The following is an 18,995-nucleotide window of genomic DNA, read 5'->3' on the forward strand; positions in this document are numbered from 1 at the left end:
TGGTGGTTTATGAAATATTTTCATTTTATTTAACTCAAAATTGTATATATTTGGTCATTTTTAAATAAAGAAATTCAACGTATAATAATTATGAAACAATATCAAGTTAAAATAAAACTGAAAGATAATCAAAACACTGATCAAAAGTTGTCCTAAAATTTTTATATAAAGAAGTATAGTATAAGTTAAAGAATACTCATTAGAGTTAATAGGACCAGTTGAATATCTGCGTTTAACCTCATTTAGTAATTTACGCTCCCGTGAGGAAATTGGGAGCAAATACTTTTCGTGACTCCGTAAAAGCTTAAAGAATTTAATGAGGCTAGGTAAACTAACGAAATAGGAGTTTTTCTTAAATAGAATTCAACCAATGCCAGTTTTAAGGCGTTACCAATAACCTAATTTTTTTCTTCAACTAGTTGTTAAACTTGTTCTAGGATTGATCGGTTGTATACTGATATATGAACTGGCACTATACATTTAAGCACTTTGAACTTGAATACATATATATTACAACAATGAAAACGATTGATTTAATATTTTCACTGCGCTTAGCGAGTATGATTGTAATAATTGTAGTAAATATTGTTTTTTCTTTAGTATTCTTATTAATAATCGATACAAAACTGTCATACAAAAGTTATGTCAAATGTTTAGTATATTTTGTCAAATATGGTATGTATTAAAACACTGAAACGTGAAATAAAATCAATAGTAATACTCAGATGCGTAATAAATATATGTTTAAAATTGGAACATGCAATTATATTGGACTGTTAGAGAATTAAAATTAATATATTTCTATATTTAAACTAATTATTATTACAATAAAGTAACAGGTCAAGATCCGTTAGTCCGCCACCGTCACGGTCCGGATAGCATCTGAGCCAGCTGCGCACGCGTCGCCCGACTACCGTTGCTTTAAGGTCATCGATCATTGATTTTCCTTTGAATTTTTTTTTTTGTATATTATTATTGATCTATTTTTTATTTATATAATTTTAATTAATTTAATTATATATTATATATAATTCATACAACATCTAAAATTGTTAATAAGTTATTTTATTGAGTTTTAACCGTATCTAAATTAAAACAAGGAATATTCGTTTTGAAATAAAGTTATATGAATTTAAGACAAAAGTTCTATCCGGGAGAAAAAATATTATGTAATTATTAGTTATTGTGTAAGAGGAACGAAATATCTAATTACCCACCACTAATTTAAGATCACAACTTGTTCGCAGAAATATGAGATGAATCACTGAATATTTAGTATCAAGAATCACTTTCACACGGTAATCAAATCACACAACATCCGTTTTATATAACGAATAAGATATTTCGAACACAATAAAAAGGTACGGGCGCATGGCTCTGACACGATTTATTAGCAAAAGTTGCTTACGGCACCAAATTCGCGTACAAAATGGTGAATGTTTCCTTAAAGCGATCCTCGCGTGCCGTAATTGCCAACGGTCGGCTGAACACAGAGTCGAAAGTACCGGCGCCACGGCCGCTGCACTCCTCACGCACTTACGTAACATCCACTGCAACCTACATCTTTCCAATCGAAACGCCTGTAAAACTTCAGGAGATCGAAGAGGCGGCCATGAAAACGTGTCGCCGCAGAGATGACTCACCGCGCACACTGACGCCCTCTATGCGTTTCAGATCCGGCCTTGGACACAGCGCCCAGTATATGCAGCCTAGCGGGACAAAAGCGAGCCGCTATAGACTTACCCTAGTCTGGTGGACGAGGGTGTTGATTTGACGCGCTTCTGTTTGTTTTCAAGGGTGTTTTAGAGCTGGGCGCTCCGGTCAAGTCGCTGCGTCGGTCGGCATGGCGTCGCCGATGGATGCGCGGTGCGACTGCGGGCTGACGGCGAAGACATCGGCGTAGCCGTAGCCACGCATGCGCGGTACCCTTCCAGGGCCTTCGATCTAGCACCGCGATGCGCGACGACACCGCCGCGCAGCCCTCACCGCAAATAACGTTAACAAATCTACACAACCCGACCATTTCAAGTGTTCAACTCCCAGAGCACAGCTGAATTAAGCCTAATTACTATTTAACGTTTTTTTTTTCTCAATTACACGTTTTGACGCGTAGGTTTGAAAGAGGCCTCATTACGCATTAGCGCCTTCTTTCTATTGTCTTTAAAAACGTCAAAACCTACCGTACGTCGTTTTCTTTAAATTTTACATATTAATATATTCTGAACCGTTACTAAGAGTTACGTCTTTGGGTTACGAAACCAAATATTACAAAGTTACAAGTTCCAAATACATTATAAATTGTAAATGAAGATAAGTTCGAGGAACTGAAATGAATCTCGTAGAAACCCTGGTCACGTCCACTTTGATTTCAGCCCCGTCTACTTGATCGGTCATGAAAGTTTTGAGTTACGAACGAGAATCAAAAGATTAAAAGGCAACGAAAATATTCCTTTGTTCATTAGCAAAATCAACTTTGACCTAAAAACTGTACTTATATTAAACATTTATGTGCCTAATCATATTTCCTCATGACTTCAATTTGTATATATATACACGTTTATGTATAAACATTAATTTTTATTCGAAAAAAGACATTTTTAAACATAATGTGATTGATCTACGATACTGTAAAATGTCATTATTGTAAATAACGATAATAATTAAGACCGTTAGTGTATAATAACATGTTCATCGAATAAAACAATGATTAGTTACGGACTAAGCTAGCGTCAATAGCCCGAATAATCATTAATCATGAATTTTTTTTTAAATATAAAATAGGTAAGCTGAGCGGTAAGTGGCCATCACTGCCCATAACCTGCCAACCAAACAATAATACTAAGTACTGTTGTTTGGAGGTAAAAAATCTGATGAGTGGGTGGTACCCACACAGACGGGCATGCACAAAGCCCTACCACCAAGTGAGTGAGCACATAAAATCCAATGGTGCTTACGGTTAAGCTTTTTATAAATTAATTTAAAAAAAACATTACTACTAATAATTTAATGTTAAACTTATACTCAAACTAAAAATAATTTAAATATACATAAATAATTATTTCCGTTCAGCTGTTTCGCAAATTTAATTAAGTCTTAGCGTATGTAAAGCCGCTTTATGACAATGTTAACCCTTGTATTGAACGCGACTTGTTTTATTAAGTGTACGATTACACATGCCTCCACGATAAAGCCTGTATTTTGTATATTATGGAATCGCTTTTACAAGCATTTTTGAATAATATCACTTTACATTTAAGAATATAAATTATATTAAAACCTATCTATTCGGTGACAAGGCTTGATGTTTGAAGGGAGTAGTTAATATTTTTACATGTACGATCTATGTTTCGTATCCTTTATCAAATAAATGTATAATATAGGATGTCAGTTATAGCAAGCATAGTCTCGTTCAAATAAATACAACAATTTTCATTCGTGTTTTAATCTAATAAGCAGATGTACATACATTATAATAATTATAAGCCCATCAATTTAAGTTTAAAGGAATGGAACTCCCTTTAAGTTACATATTTCTCTGTCTAAGAAATTTTAAATCTTACAAAAAAAAAACACTGATTCGCTAAATCAATATACCGTTATAATGTTAGTTGCAATTTAATTAGATCAACATATAATTAACACACACGTGTAGAACATATTTCAAATGCACAGAATGCTTAAAGCAAATACATATATAGCTTCGACGCAAAACATATAATCCATATGGACATATTGGTAAAATATACACTTCATTGTTAGTGTCATATTACGAAGGATGAAATTTACCATTGGGTAATGACAAAAGGATTTCTTGTGCATTTTGTGTTCTCCTATAACTGGAGGTACGTTGATACATATTTTTTAAACTTGTATATTTACATTTTTTGTGCGTACTTCTGTTAGAGTTCCTTCTGAATAAATAAATAAATAAATGGATAGATAATTGTAGGGTAAAGGAACTGGACTAACCACGTACGATGACGCAACACGAACGTATCGATTGAATAGTCCAGTTATATTTAAGATCCGAACGGTCGTAATCCTACTTAAAAACCTCACCATTACTGGTAAGATTAGTTGATAATGCTTTTTCAATTAGCTCTTTTATTTGACAACAATCCATTAATATGCTTTTTGCGCGTTTATGAGTCACAAAACTATTTTCGACTGCGGCGCCGCCATGTTGTTTAATAGAAAATTGGTTCATATAAAAAACTACTATATATTGCACCTTTTTTTACACTAACCAAAATGTCCTCTGCCGTTCATAACCTAATGAAGGCGGTAAATAATTATTATCTTACTATTTATTAACTAGTATCCCGATTAACTTGCTTATTACTTTCAACCATTCGAAAAACCGAAATTCTTTTAGCCGTGTCTTAAAATCATAGTCGTACTTACAAATACCTTCAATAGTTGTTAAAATAGGTACTTTTTTTATTTTAAAATGATAATAATGGTATGAGTAATACCTAATTATCTATAATAACCTTTTCTTTGTTGCCTATCGGTTTATAGTTTGGTAGTTTTATGTGCCTCCATGTTTTCATTTCCCGGCAGCGTCACAATCAAAATTTTTGGATTACCATTTTTTTTGTATACATTTTTTTTAATAAGTTAGTTACATATAACATACGTTATGTTACTCGAATTACTCCATAAATCACTGGTATCCTTACAAAAAAAAAATTGTTTCATTCTGTATATAATGGATATAGTTATAATCATAGATGTCACATTAGCTGAACAATAACGAAGTGCAGTTTTCTAAGAAAGCATTGTTAGGCAAACAGCCGACTTAAATTTGGTATTTAAATTTAGAAAGAGTATCCTGGGTCGATGCCAAACACCGATGAAGTCACTACTTATCGAAGTACTTGTGGAGATAGTGGAGAAGGTTTTTTTTTTTTTTTAAGAATAGGAAGGCGGACGAGCATATGGGCCACCTGATGGTAAGTGGTCACCAACGCTCTTAGACATTGGCATTGTAAGAAATGTCAACCATCGCTTACATATCCAATGCGCCACTAACCTTGGGAACTAAGATTTTATGTCCCTTGTGCCTGTAATTACACTGGCTCACTCACCCTTCAAACCGGAACACAACAATATCAAGTATTGCTGTTTTGCGGTAGAATATCTGATGAGTGGGTGGTACCTACCCAGACGAGCTTGCACAAAGCTCTACCACCAGTAAAGGTTCGACGACTATAAAGGGCACACACATACACGGGATAGAAGCGAATGACATTGTAGACAAAATCAATAAAAAACAGTTTATTTTTTTAAATAACGTATATATATACACGGTACCTTAATAATTCGTATCTATATATTTATAAAGCTACAGTACAGTAAGATTTATAAAAATCGGTCTGGTAGTTTCTGAATTAAACTTCCCTTCATTTGGGGTAAAAATATAAACAAGTAAGACAAGACGTAGCAGATTTGAAAACATAAAAATTTTAAAATAAATAATGCTGAAATGAAAACCATTCCTGTCTTTAATTATCATTCCTGACCTTTAAGACGCTTTCGTAGGCGTACCATAATAATGCATCCGACGAACGGTTAAATCGAAGAATAGTAATTCTCATAGCTCACTATACCTATAATTTCTATACTGGCTTACAAGTTGACATTTTTGTTGACAAAGTTAAGTGTTTAAAATGTATGAAAAAAAATGACAGTGCTTAAAACTTCACTAACCATATAAAAGCATATAAAAAAACTACCATCAAAGAATTATTAAGATTAATATTGCGTTCGTTTATAAAATCGAAATAAAACTTTGCAAACAAAAATAATAACTTCATTGAATCCAGACGAACGTCAAAATAAACTTAATTTAGCTAACACACGTATAGGCCAAATTAAGTTCAATATTTAGAGCTGTCTACACGTGCATGGGTAGTCTAAATGACGTCAGAGTATTTACGGATTGTTCTTGTTCCCGAACGAAAGTTCTCGCATTAATATCATCGATCGTGCTTCACTGGCGAATTTTAAAGCCTTTTGCCAACAATAGTTGGCAGCATTCGACGTACAAGTGGATAATGTATTTCGACTTCATTCTTTCTTGGATTTACTTGAATGTTGTGGGTGTGTAAGGGAGCTAAGGCGCATGAATGGGTAAGATGTTTGAACTTGCGATGATTGCGTCATAACGATTAAATCTATTTCTACTGAACTAACTTAGAATTTCTTTATTCATTTTTTGTATTATTACATTTCATAAAACACATTTTTTTTTTTATAGAATAGGAAGGCGGACGAGCATATGGGCCACCTGATGGTAAGTGGTCACCAACGCTCTTAGACATTGGCATTGTAAGAAATGTCAACCATCGCTTACATATCCAATGCGCCACCAACCTTGGGAACTAAGATTTTATGTCCCTTGTGCCTGTAATTACACTGGCTCACTCACCCTTCAAACCGGAACACAACAATATCAAGTATTGCTGTTTTGCGGTAGAATATCTGATGAGTGGGTGGTACCTACCCAGACGAGCTTGCACAAAGCCCTACCACCAGTAAAATTATATAACGATGAAATTTTAGACACTAATAAAAATAACACTAAAAAAAAAGATTATCATTCTATCATAATAACCGATTTCTTAAACTAAAAAACGCTACAAAAATTAAGAGATAAATAGTTATAAATTTGAGGCGTAATTTGGAGCGACAGGCACCCCTTGTTGCATTGACTCGATCACCTTTTGTTATTTATTTTTATTTAATCATTCAACAGCAGCGAGGAAGTAATAAAATGTCTTACCATCCCCGAATTATATATTTCGTTTTATATATTTAAAAATATATAAAACCAGCACTTTACCCACGGCTTAGCTCACGTCCTAATTCAGAATTGTTAAATTTCAATTTCGACAGCTCGTTGCTCAAAAATTAAGGATTTTCATACAAACTTACATGCCCTTTATAAAACTACCTTAGAAGTTAAATTATTCAAAAATCCTACCTTAGTGATACCATTTGCAAATTTCATGGTGCTAGCCTCAGTAATTTGAGTATATGCGTAAATGTCTCAGTCAGACAGTTATTCTTTTATCAATATGGATTACTGAAAAGCTTATACATGCGACAAAAGCTTTCAATAGAATACTATATCTCTGTGGTTATGTAAATGTAACATAATGTTGGAAATATAACATAAAATATTAACTATATAAAATAGTATTTTAGTAAATTAAATATATGTTTTCTTTTAAAAGCGATGATTACTTTTCCTACCGGCTTCCTAATAGCTTTCTTTATAACATTAGCAAATGTTATATAGCTTTCACTGTAACTAATGAATGCAAATAAATTGTATAAAACTACATTAAAGTATGCAGTTTACTATAAAGACGAAAACAGATTTTATTTTATTTTGATAAATTATTTAAAATATCTATTATATATTACTTTAAATAAAGGAATATATTATAATATAAGAATCTAGTAATAAATTAGGTGTAGCTAAATAGTAATATTCATGTTTTTCTTTTTACTAGAGAATATAACATATGTTACATAGAATCCATAAAATTGTAAGACAGACTTTGTAACTATTATAAATAATAAAGGCAAAACAGTTGGGCATCGACCTCCTTTCCGTAAAGAGAAGACTTGAAACTTATTCTACCACGCTGTTCCAGTGCGGATATATAATGGTTTTTAAAAATTCGGAAAAAAAACAATAAATACAAATTAATACACAGAAAAATATTTAAGCACGAAATAAAATACAAACAATTCAACTCCGTATTCTGAGCGAAGTGTGAACGAGGTACGTCTAAGCTTCAACCTTAATCACCATGCGAAACCTTCATAAACACAAATATTAATGATAACACCAATGATTACAACTGCTATTAAAATATTTTCCTTTATTTAAGACATGTTTAGTTAGTAAGATTAATAAAAAAATATAGAAATACATTTATGGTAAAAAAATCTTATTAATTAATGTATAATTCTTATAAAACAGCAATTGCTATAAGAATATCTACACTCGAATAAGTTTTATTTGTTTGCAATTGTAGAGTTGCATTAGTCATTCAGTTTTCATTAATATCATTAAAATAAAAACCGTAAATAGCACGTATTTAGTTATTGGAAAATAAGTACTAGACATCCAGTTACATGAACAAGCACTTTTTGCGATATGATGAATTAGGACTGCATGCTATTTGCATGCTATTTTTACTAATGTTATAATTGGGAAAGTATAAGTTCAACTGTTTGTTTGTTTTTATGCTGTCACGTCTTAACAGTTGAACCGATCTTTGAAATTTTGCTTTCGTCACGTTGTCAGGAATACAAAAAAGAACATCCTATGTTCTTTTTACGTTACTACCACAAAAACTAGATGCGTATTTAAATTTGTTCAAATATAAGATAAATCGTCAGTATATCTTGTATTCACTACAAGATATACTGACGATTTATCTTTAAGAAACATTAACAACAATACAATCCAAAATAATTATCCTTTATTGTACAAACTCAAAACAAAAAATAATAGAAAAAGCAGTCTTATTGATGAAAGGGCAATATTTTCCAGACAACCTTTGTCAGAGGACATAATATAATAAAAAAGTTGCGACTGCAAATAATAAATCAAAATATGGAAAGTTTTTTATTAACTCTTCTTTTGACTTTTCAAAGAATTTAATGCACTCAAATACACCAAACAAATAGCATTCAAACATTATAAAACAATGTTTTTTTTTCCATTAATAAACAAAGTAGAAAATAGCAATACAAACAAAAGAACAATCAATAATAACAACAAATACGAAGTATACATCACACATATTCTGGTAATTGGAGCTAGTCTCGGTGGATTCAACAACAAATATTTTTATCAAATTGAAGTGAAGAACGCGGCCGTGTTGAACCTAGTCCCTATGGAATAGTAGAAATTGTTCGAAGTTTCTAGAAGAAATAACATTGTTATGATAACTGCAAAACTTATTAATTGTAAACATATTTTAATAATATAAAAATAAAGTAACTTAGATATTTTTTTATTTGTCCTCGCTATGTGCCTGTATATTAAATTTATATATGTAATAATACGTACTAACAGTTATGTCCGTATTGTTTTTGCTTCATAAAATATCAATTCAATTTTTCATCTTTAAACAAGCACTAATTTATCTTTTTATTATATAAGAAAATCTTGCAGCGCTAGCTAGACCTTTCAAAGAATTGTTAATATTATTTTCTCGTTCTAGTTAATTTTAATTACTTTCCAGTTAATTTTATGAAGCTTGAACTAGGGGTGATCTCCACATTTACTGTGGAAAATTAAACGACAATAGGTCAATGGGTCAGCATCGAATCTCAACCTTTATACCAATAGTCGACTCGTGTACCGTTGCACTTGCGGTTGTCTAATATAATTCCTTAATAATAAATTATACATATACTCATAGAGACAGCAAAGTTTAGTAAAGTCAGCATTAGACATCTACTATCGTCTCGTTGTAATGACGTCTCAATTTACGAGAAAATAAAACATAATTGTAAAAAAATTATTACAAAGTTTACAGGCTCTAATAAAAATAAATATTATTAGCATTTATATTTTTCATATTTGATGAATAAAGATTCAAAGCCTTTAACATTTTTTTTTTAAATAATTAGTTCATTATCATTATTTCCAATTGAAGAGAAGGTTGACATTTATTTTTAAAGGTTTATTTATTAGGCGTCTTTATTGAGCTTTATCGCCCTCTGCACGTTGAAATTGCGGCCATTTATCTAACAAATAATGTAATTAGACCAGAAACTAACAATGTCGAAGCATTAAGATTACTGCGTTCTAGAAACATTCAGCCGAAACCATTTATTGTTTGCTTTAAATCTCTTAAAACGATGTATTTTTCGTGCTAAAAGTATGAATACTATTTTTATTCAAAAATTTGAACTAAAATACATTTATGTACAATTTACAACCGATATTTACACTTACATATTTACAATGACCACCGATTCGGAAAAGATAAAACCTGACCTGAGAAGAACCGGTAAAAGAATTTGGAACCGTTCACAATTTTTAATATGATAAAGAAATAACCAGGAGACGATCCTTTCATTTCTAAGGCGTGCTGTCATCAATGAACTTACTAACTTTATACAAACGTTCCTTTACATTTATTTCACTTAACGCAATCTCAAGGCTTTCTGTGATCCTATTGTAAAACCGTATAAATTGTCCCACAAAAAGTTAGTAAATGTATGCAGTCTAAAAACAGGAGTACTAAGATCGATTTTTGCTTATAAATCCAACTCAACTCCAACACTGAAGGCGTGGCAATGTAAGACTTGAAGATATAATCGGTAGACCTCTATAATTTTAGTGAGTCAACTTACCCTTATTGGTAAGGTAATCGCAATTTGGATAATATCAACTACACATATATCTATTACTTTTAGTGTCTAACCCAAATAAGTAAACTCAATAAAAAAGGAGTGTGCTGCAGCCACCCAAGTGCTAAGTGCGATCTTATTGGATACAATCTCAGGATGGACGTAATTCGAAACCCGACAAGGTGCAAATTTCAAGATGGAATCGCACCATCGGTGATGCTATAACGGCCGACAAAGCCAACAGAATTGACACAATGAAAAAAAAAGTTTTGCAACTAGCGCGCAGAAGCTGCTCAACGTTTTATTGTGTCACGCATAGTAATTTTCTAGCACACAACACATGTCAACGCCCAGAAATATTATAAGTTTAATGTAAAAACTCCTTCCAATTCATTTCTTTAGACATATTCATATATTTTTATTACAATTATATAGCACATAATTGCGAAGAATTTATACCACACTCTACACGTATTTAACTTTGTTAACTAAAAAGCTGAGATCTTTCCTTAATTTCAACAAGACAATCTAATTAAAACGGTAGAGCGCAGTAATCAGGTTGTTTAGAGATCACGTTGTAGAAACTTCTGCATTTCTCCTGAGAAACTTGTTACACTATGTTACTTAAGAGTAACTTAATCGTAATAGTAGCAGTAATTTGAACTTACTAGCAATATAAAACTCTTCAAAGACAATAGTTGTGTTAAATTAAATAATTTTACATTAATAACAATATATGTACGTTCAGCGAGATGTAAATAAGTTTTAATCAAATTAAGTAACTTCTGGAATAACTGGGACAGAATGTTTTTGTATTGATATACGCATCTCGTAATATTATTTTCGTTTTTACTTGTTTTACTAAATAATTGTATTTAAAGTTATGTCACCATATAAAAAAATCATCCTTAAAGAAGTAGGAACGTGTATGTCTGTATTTTTGCATATTGTTTTGTACATTAAATAACTATCTAAGTTTATTGATAAGAAATGTAATCATTAAAAATGATTAAAAAAAAATAACCTCCGTCTCTTTATTCTAATTCATTCCCCTAACTATATATAATACCACCATATACAGCATTATATAACAATACATATATGCTTAAGTAAGATACTTTACAAAACAATTAAAGTCTGTGAAAGATGATGTATACATAAGTTTAAAATATAAGTACATCAATCAATCAACAGCCAATCGTTGTCCACTGCTGAACATAGGCCTCTCCCAAGGTGCGCCAAAGCTCCCTGTCCTACGTCTTCCGCATCCAGTTGGTGGCCGCCACCTTCTTTAGGTCGTCGGTCCACCTGGCTAGAGGGCGCCCTACGCTGCGCTTGCCGATTCGCGGTCTCCACTCTAGAACTCGTCTGCTCCAACGGCCATCGGTCTACGACACGTGACCAGCCCACTGCCACTTCAGCCTGCTAATTTTGCAAGCTATGTCGGTGACTCTGGTTCTTTTCCGGATAATCTCATTTCTGATCTTATCCTTCAAAGATACTCCAAGCATAGCTCGCTCCATAGCACGCTGAGCGACTTTGAATTTGTAGACTAGTCCCGCAGTTAGTGTCTACGTTTCGGCACCGTATGTCATGGCAGGTAAGACGCATTGGTTGAAGACTTTCGTCTTCAAACATTGCGGTATAGACGACTTGACGAAGGTTCGTCAAGTCCTCAAGTCAACCTTCGTCATAAGTACATATTGCTTTGAAAATAACTCAAATATGATAAAAACATTCTTATCACTAGCTTGTACAACCTTGTACTAAATAATAATCTTGTTGATCAACGAGCAATGCTTTAAGATGTATTTGTTTCAATATTCACAAACGATTTTATTATTTTATTAATTTAAATTCCAAGTAGTCTTTAGTATAAACCGAGATGGCCTAGTGGTTAGAACGCGTGAATCTTAACCGACGGTCGTGGGATCAAACCCGGGCAAGCATCACTGAATTTTCATGTGCTTAATTTGTGATTACAATTCATCTCGTGCTTGACGGTGAAGGAAAACATCGTGAGGAAACTTGCATATGTCTAATTTCATTGAAATTATGCCACATGTGTATTCTACCAACCCGCATTGGAGCAGCGTGGTGGAATAAGCTCCAAACCTTCTCCTCAAAAGGAAGAGGAGGCCTTAGCCCAGCAGTGGGACATTCACAGGCTGTTACTGTACTGCTGTTTAGTATATGCACAAGGTTCATCTTTCCACAATAAAGTTCATTTAAAATAGGAAAAAATTGTACAACTTGTTTAAAATAGGAAAAATATTAATACAAGCTTTTAGTTTTATCCTTTTTTAAAAGCATTACATAATGTTGAATACTGCACTACCCTTGGATACTTAATGGAAGTCATTGCAATACGGCCGGCGGAACCTCGAGGACGACAACCAAGTCGACCTAGATACCGAAATTCTGCTCTCCGCCAGCGACATACGTTACAATATTAGAACTTTTTGTCGCGTTGCTAATAACGATATCTCGCTTTAAGTTTATTACACAATGAATGTAATGAATAGTTTTAAATAATCAACTAATAAAAATGGTCATATTAACTAATAGTTAGTCAATTTTATTACAAACTACTCGTCTCTTTTTCTCATGGAAATCCTAAGAAAAAGCCTTTTTTTTTAATCTTGTCCAACCTTCGTAGGCATACGCAGAACAACTCACGAAAGTTGTTCTCCAATAAACATACATAATAAATAATTTATATTATATAAATATAAAAAAACCTTAAAAAACATCGAACATCTAGAAAAATCGTTAATCAATCAGTAATGAAAAGCCTTACATAACCGAATGTATTGAAAAGTTAATGCACTAACTCTCAAAACAAAAGAATTAGTTACCATAAATCAGGTCATTCAAGACATAAGGTTACCAAGTATATAGGTAAGGGTACAAACAGAATTCGTTTGAGGCGGCAAAAGAGAGCAGACGAATATTAAAATATTCATGAAGATTTGAAGATGCGTTCAGCTAGCTGGACACTACGATAAATTCAAAGACATGTTACCTATATACATTTGTTTCTGTTTGCAATATTTATTTATTTACATAATATGTAAATATATTTTAATAAATCGTAATTTACCATTATTAATATATTTGAGATATAATAATAATAATAATAATGTCCTCCAGACCGATTTCGGCCACGGCGGCCAATCTCAAGAGAGATTAGCCAACTACGCAGGAGATATTATAGTGCACAAGTGTGTGCACAAACACAGGTGCACTCTCTATTCCCTAACCCTCATAATCCGATGGGACGGCAATCCGTCACGACCGGAAAGAATTCAGGCGCAGGACCAACGGCTTTACGTGCTTTCCGAGGCACGGGAGTTTACACACTTCCAACTTCCAGACTCCAGGCTGCTACTGAGAATTTTCTGACAGAAAAACCCAATAACTTTTTTATTGGCCCGACCTGGGAATTGAACCCAGGACCTCTGGGTTTGCGGCCTTATATCAAGCCACTAGACCAACGAGGCAGTCAAGTGAGATATAATAATTAAATGATCGAATGATTAATAAAACTCATCAATACATAACAAACAAAAAAAAAAAGAATGATCGTTTTATAAAAAGAGGAGGAATAGGTACTGAACAGTTTTGTCTATGCCTATTTGTAAACAGATACTGAATATGAGCCTTCGAACAAATGCAGCGTCAGTATTTGAATACGAGTATATATATATATATATATATCTTGTCGACTTGTAAAACGTTTATGTCAATATTTTGTTGAACAATATTAATCAACTAACCGTAATAAAAATATGAAATTCAAAATTGAATCAACAATAGGTGAATAACGGCAAACTTTCGATAAACTATATCTATGTATAGTTTAACGGTACTTATGTACCGTATTTTTTTCCATTGTAATTAAAATATGTTAATATATATTTTTAAATAAAGTAAAAAACACTCTATGTGTCATCGTTGGGCTATAAGACCTCCACCTTTTGAAAGGTTAGGACTTATTTCACCACGCTGCTCCTATGTGACTTGGTGGGTACATTAGAGCAGATCCAACATATACAGATTTCCTCACATTGTTTCACCTTCACCGCCGAGCACATGAAAATTCGGCTTGATTTATTTATTTTTACCAATGAATTATACTACACTCGGTTCTCCAACAACTATAAAAACATAAAGCGAAAAGGGCTTTAAGCACGTCCCCGTTTTTACATTAATCTTTAAAATCAAATACATTGGAATATTCACTTCAAAATTTTCATTTACATTATCAGGGAATGGGCACAGATAAGATTAATAGAGAACCATACTTTATACAACAGGCTATCAGATTTAAAACATTAATCTGAAAATACGTACGTCGACGAAGGCTGCGACTGTAATATGAAACAGTACGGCACAAAGGCGAAAGGTCAGGCTGGAGCACAATCAATAACTCTCAATTTAAACTATATACTATGTATTATATGCTGTATTATACTTTGTCTAGCACATAGACGTTTTGCAGAAATTAATTACAAACTTTCCTACACCCAATGGATTTTTATAATTGTTTATTTACCGTTATATACCACAAAACGAAAATCACAGAATCTAATAAATTATAATATATACTGTTTTGAAAATTTAAGGAGACCTACGTTTTGCAATGTAAATGCATATAAAAATTTTAGTGAAACTTTGTTTCAAAGGGTCACGCTATTTAAAACTCTACTTAATCGTCTGGTAACTGTAGGTAATTGGCTCGTTTATATATATATATATATTTTTTTTATAGAATAGGAAGGCGGACGAGCATATGGGCCACCTGATGGTAAGTGGTCACCAACGCTCTTAGACATTGGCATTGTAAGAAATGTCAACCATCGCTTACATATCCAATGCGCCACCAACCTTGGGAACTAAGATTTTATGTCCCTTGTGCCTGTAATTACACTGGCTCACTCACCCTTCAAACCGGAACACAACAATATCAAGTATTGCTGTTTTGCGGTAGAATATCTGATGGTACCTACTCAGACGAGCTTGCACAAAGCCCTACCACCAGTGAAGTAGTTTTTAAGCACAAAACACAAATAAGTTTATATACGATTAATAGAAAAACAAGTCGAGCTGAAAACACACTAATATATTAGAAACTGCTGTTGGTAGTGCTGGTATAATATACATTGTTTTGATTACAACATTTCAAATCAAACTAACAGGTCTTATTTCATTTATTTATTTTAAATATAGAAATGAAATAAAAAATGTTTTTATATGTTTAATCCACATAAATACTAAGTATTTAGTTTTAAGTTTGTGTTGGGTGAAATATTCCAAATAGTTAATGACCTCAAAATTCTGTTTCATAGGTACTTCCTTCGAAGATAGTTGGGATGGTTCATTTTTCGCCCAGATAATAGAAATTGCGATTCAACTAAGAAATACTCGTGGCATTCTTGCTCCAATTCCACGCAGTCTTGGTGTGTGCAGTTATTTTATAATATTTTTTATATTTTATATATTGTCATTCATGTTTAGTTCAGATATTTTGCTTATAATATTATGTATACAAAATTTTAACAAATGAAAAAGAGAAGATTTTTTTAATGCGATCAAGTTAGTTGACTATATACAAGAGAATAACCACGATTCTAAATTAACTTAAATAATATTTACATAAAGACATTAAGCTTTCGAAGCGCTTTTGATCATAAGCAATGCATGCGTAGAGCGTCTACGCAAACGCCTACGCCGTGTCTACGCAAGCACGATTCAATTATAAGTGATTTATTTATTCGTCTGCTTTTTTGTTATATATATTTTTTTCAAGCAAAAATTATAATTGAATGTTAATTTAGTTTGTATTAAGTCTATATGTTTGATACATATTACGAAACCTTAATATACAGTATTACGAAACCTTAACGTAGAAAAGTTGTATTTCAACAAATGGTCTTGTCGTAGAAAGAAACAAAAGAAGAAATGTAGGACAAACAACGTGCCATTCGGGTTTATTTATAGAGAAAATAAAATCTAAAAGTCAATGATTGATTTTTTTTTTATTAAATGTAATTTAAGCGTGTTTTATTATTATTCTGTTGTATCTTCTACAACATAACGAAATATAGGAAGAAATAATATTCTAATTCGAATGTATAAGAATAGCCAAAACCTATTAGGTGTTAAGAATTGAGGTTAAGCATATCGGTAGCCAAAGCAAGTAAGCAAGTTGGATCATTAATTAGTGCTCTACATGCAACGAAATGTAGAGGCTTTTATGATAATGACGAGGTCAAGCCGTTTCAGCTGAAAGCGTTAGAATTATATCTGTAACACTTTACTAGAGAATCGTAACACTTTGTGAACAACGCTAAACAGTCTCTTTAAAGTTTATTATTTTCAAACAAAACGTAATCTAATTGTTTTAAGCTTTAACGGCCTTTTTAGCTTAGTGGCTAGCTCCCGAAGTCCTAGGTTTAAGCCCCGGGACCTCATGCCTGATCTATTTAAATAGTCAAACTAATGGTTTCGACAATATGCATTGATATGTGTGCAGACTGACATATTACCTATTGACGCTATATTGGACTGACAGAATAATCAATGTATATTAGATTGTTCCCTATCTGACTGATACAAAACGCGTAGCCTAAACAACTCATAGATTTTGAATAAGACAACCTTAGTTTTGTAATATGATAATAAGAATTTTGCGAAATATTATATTTAGCGGTACATATATTTCACCCTTTCAATTTTCATCCAAACGACATTTTCTGAAGGTCTTTCTTTTTACCATACCAAGAAAATTTTTGGTCATATCCGTTTATGGTATCAGGCTAAAACACTCATATTTTTCCTTTAATTTCTGAGGACGAAAGTCGCAAAGGATAATGTTAGTCTAGAATAAAAATAACATGTTCATAAAATATATTTATAGACTCTTTGTGGGAACGAGTAATTGCTCGAGTTCGCTGTAGTTTTAGTCAAGTAGACCTTAGTGTTAAGACGAGCACTTTGTACATTGTAACGTTAGGAATTTTTAATATTGGACGTTGTTAAATTATTTTTGAACAAGAAGTTCTAATATCGTCGCTCTCTCTATTTGAAAAGTGGTACTTTCACACAACATTTATTTGTTAACTAACTAATTTTGTCAATGTAATTTTATTAAATTATATTTTGTACCTAGTAGCCTAGTTGATAATTCACGTAGACAAAATAGTAGCCTATTCAAATTCAGACAGGAACTTTTCATGTTCTATACAAGCTTCAAACTTCTCGTGTCCAAGTTATAATTCATCCCATACTCAGGAAAACATTACGTTCATCGCCGAGCACGACATTAGTTAGGATGCTTGCTGTATGTGTAAGATAAAAATTTTCGTAAAATTATACTTTTTTAATATTGTTGAATACTTGTCACACTGCAATTCGAATATAAATTAATCTCTGAAAACTTAAGTAAATGGTTTTTGTCAAATAACAAAAAATTGTAAATTAGATTGCATTATCACCAGCATAAATAATATGTGCAAAATTTCACATCAATCAGTTGAATAAAACTGATTAAGCAATTAGAAGCAAGATTTTACCCATCCGAACTAACAGTGCATTTAAAGAAAAGGTTATAAAAACAGTAACGTTAAATAATAACCATTAAGATAACATAAAAAGATTGTTCATCGTGAAAACAATTGCTATTAATTTGCCCACAGGAAAAAATGCTCTTAGACCTAAGTGATCATTGCTTGAATTCAGGTAAGTAAAAATTAAAGGTTTTTTGTACATTTATAGCAAGCGTTAAATATAAATTATTCAGTGTCTTAAAAACAAACTACATTCAGTCCTAAAAAAACGTAAGATCCTTAATTAGACTAATTTATGACAAAACAAAAAAAAAATTAAAATAAATAAATTATATTTTCTTTTTTAAGCGACATCATTTTTGTTTATATACACTTTTCAGACGACCTTCCACTGTTTTAATTTTTGCAAAGAAAATAATACATTAGGTGTGTTCTTAATTAAAGCCATTATTTTGAGAGTTGTATTATTCATCCTACGCAACACTGCCTCGTGGAACAAATAAACTCCAAACAAAAGCATATTGCGAGATCGACTGCCTCGAAGCTAATGTTTATTTATTTAGTTACTTTCGAGTTAAACACAACTTCAGTATCAGATTAAATATAGAACGTATTTAAATCGCATACATAAATTAATTATTTTTAACAACCTTACGTTTTCAGAGATCGATATCAATGACCGCCTCGTCGGCCGTAATTACGATTTAAGAGTTTTACGTTGGTAAACTTTTATTTTTTTTCTTTGCCGAGGTCTGATTTTTTTATGCCAAAAGTGCTGTTACAAAAATTTTTAATACATTCAACCTGCAATTACATCATAATATATCAAGTAACTGTTAAACAGTGCACTAACAACCAGATATCAATACCGTTAGGTATTTCAATTACCAGTAGGTTTTTAACCTAATACAATAGAAATAATTTAAGCTGTCTGTGTATATAACTTAATCTTTTAAAGTTTAGTTTTTGAAAAACTTAGCATTTAAATTATAACTAGAAAATTACAATATATTTGTATTTCTTATTCATCTTGTG

At 32.2% G+C, this 18,995-nt stretch overlaps 1 protein-coding gene across 16 annotated transcripts in view; it reads right to left on the bottom strand.

The window, feature by feature from the left end:
- LOC126771566 (kinesin-like protein unc-104) overlaps positions 1–18,995 on the bottom strand; it is a 98,805-nt gene that overhangs the window by 55,065 nt on the left and 24,745 nt on the right. For 5 of the 16 annotated variants that reach the window (XM_050491511.1, XM_050491510.1, XM_050491497.1 and 2 more), the window contains exon 1: positions 1,744–1,867. The exons of 10 other annotated variants lie outside the window; for them this stretch is intronic. The gene's annotated coding sequence lies outside the window, so the exon portion shown is untranslated. Of the gene's footprint in view, positions 1–1,217; positions 1,326–1,743; positions 1,868–18,995 lie in introns of those variants that run through there. One more of the 16 variants, XM_050491498.1, reaches the window with a different exon arrangement.

Source organism: Nymphalis io, chromosome 11 (genome assembly GCF_905147045.1).
Source record: "Nymphalis io chromosome 11, ilAglIoxx1.1, whole genome shotgun sequence".
In the NCBI taxonomy this organism is placed as follows: domain Eukaryota; kingdom Metazoa; phylum Arthropoda; class Insecta; order Lepidoptera; family Nymphalidae; genus Nymphalis; species Nymphalis io.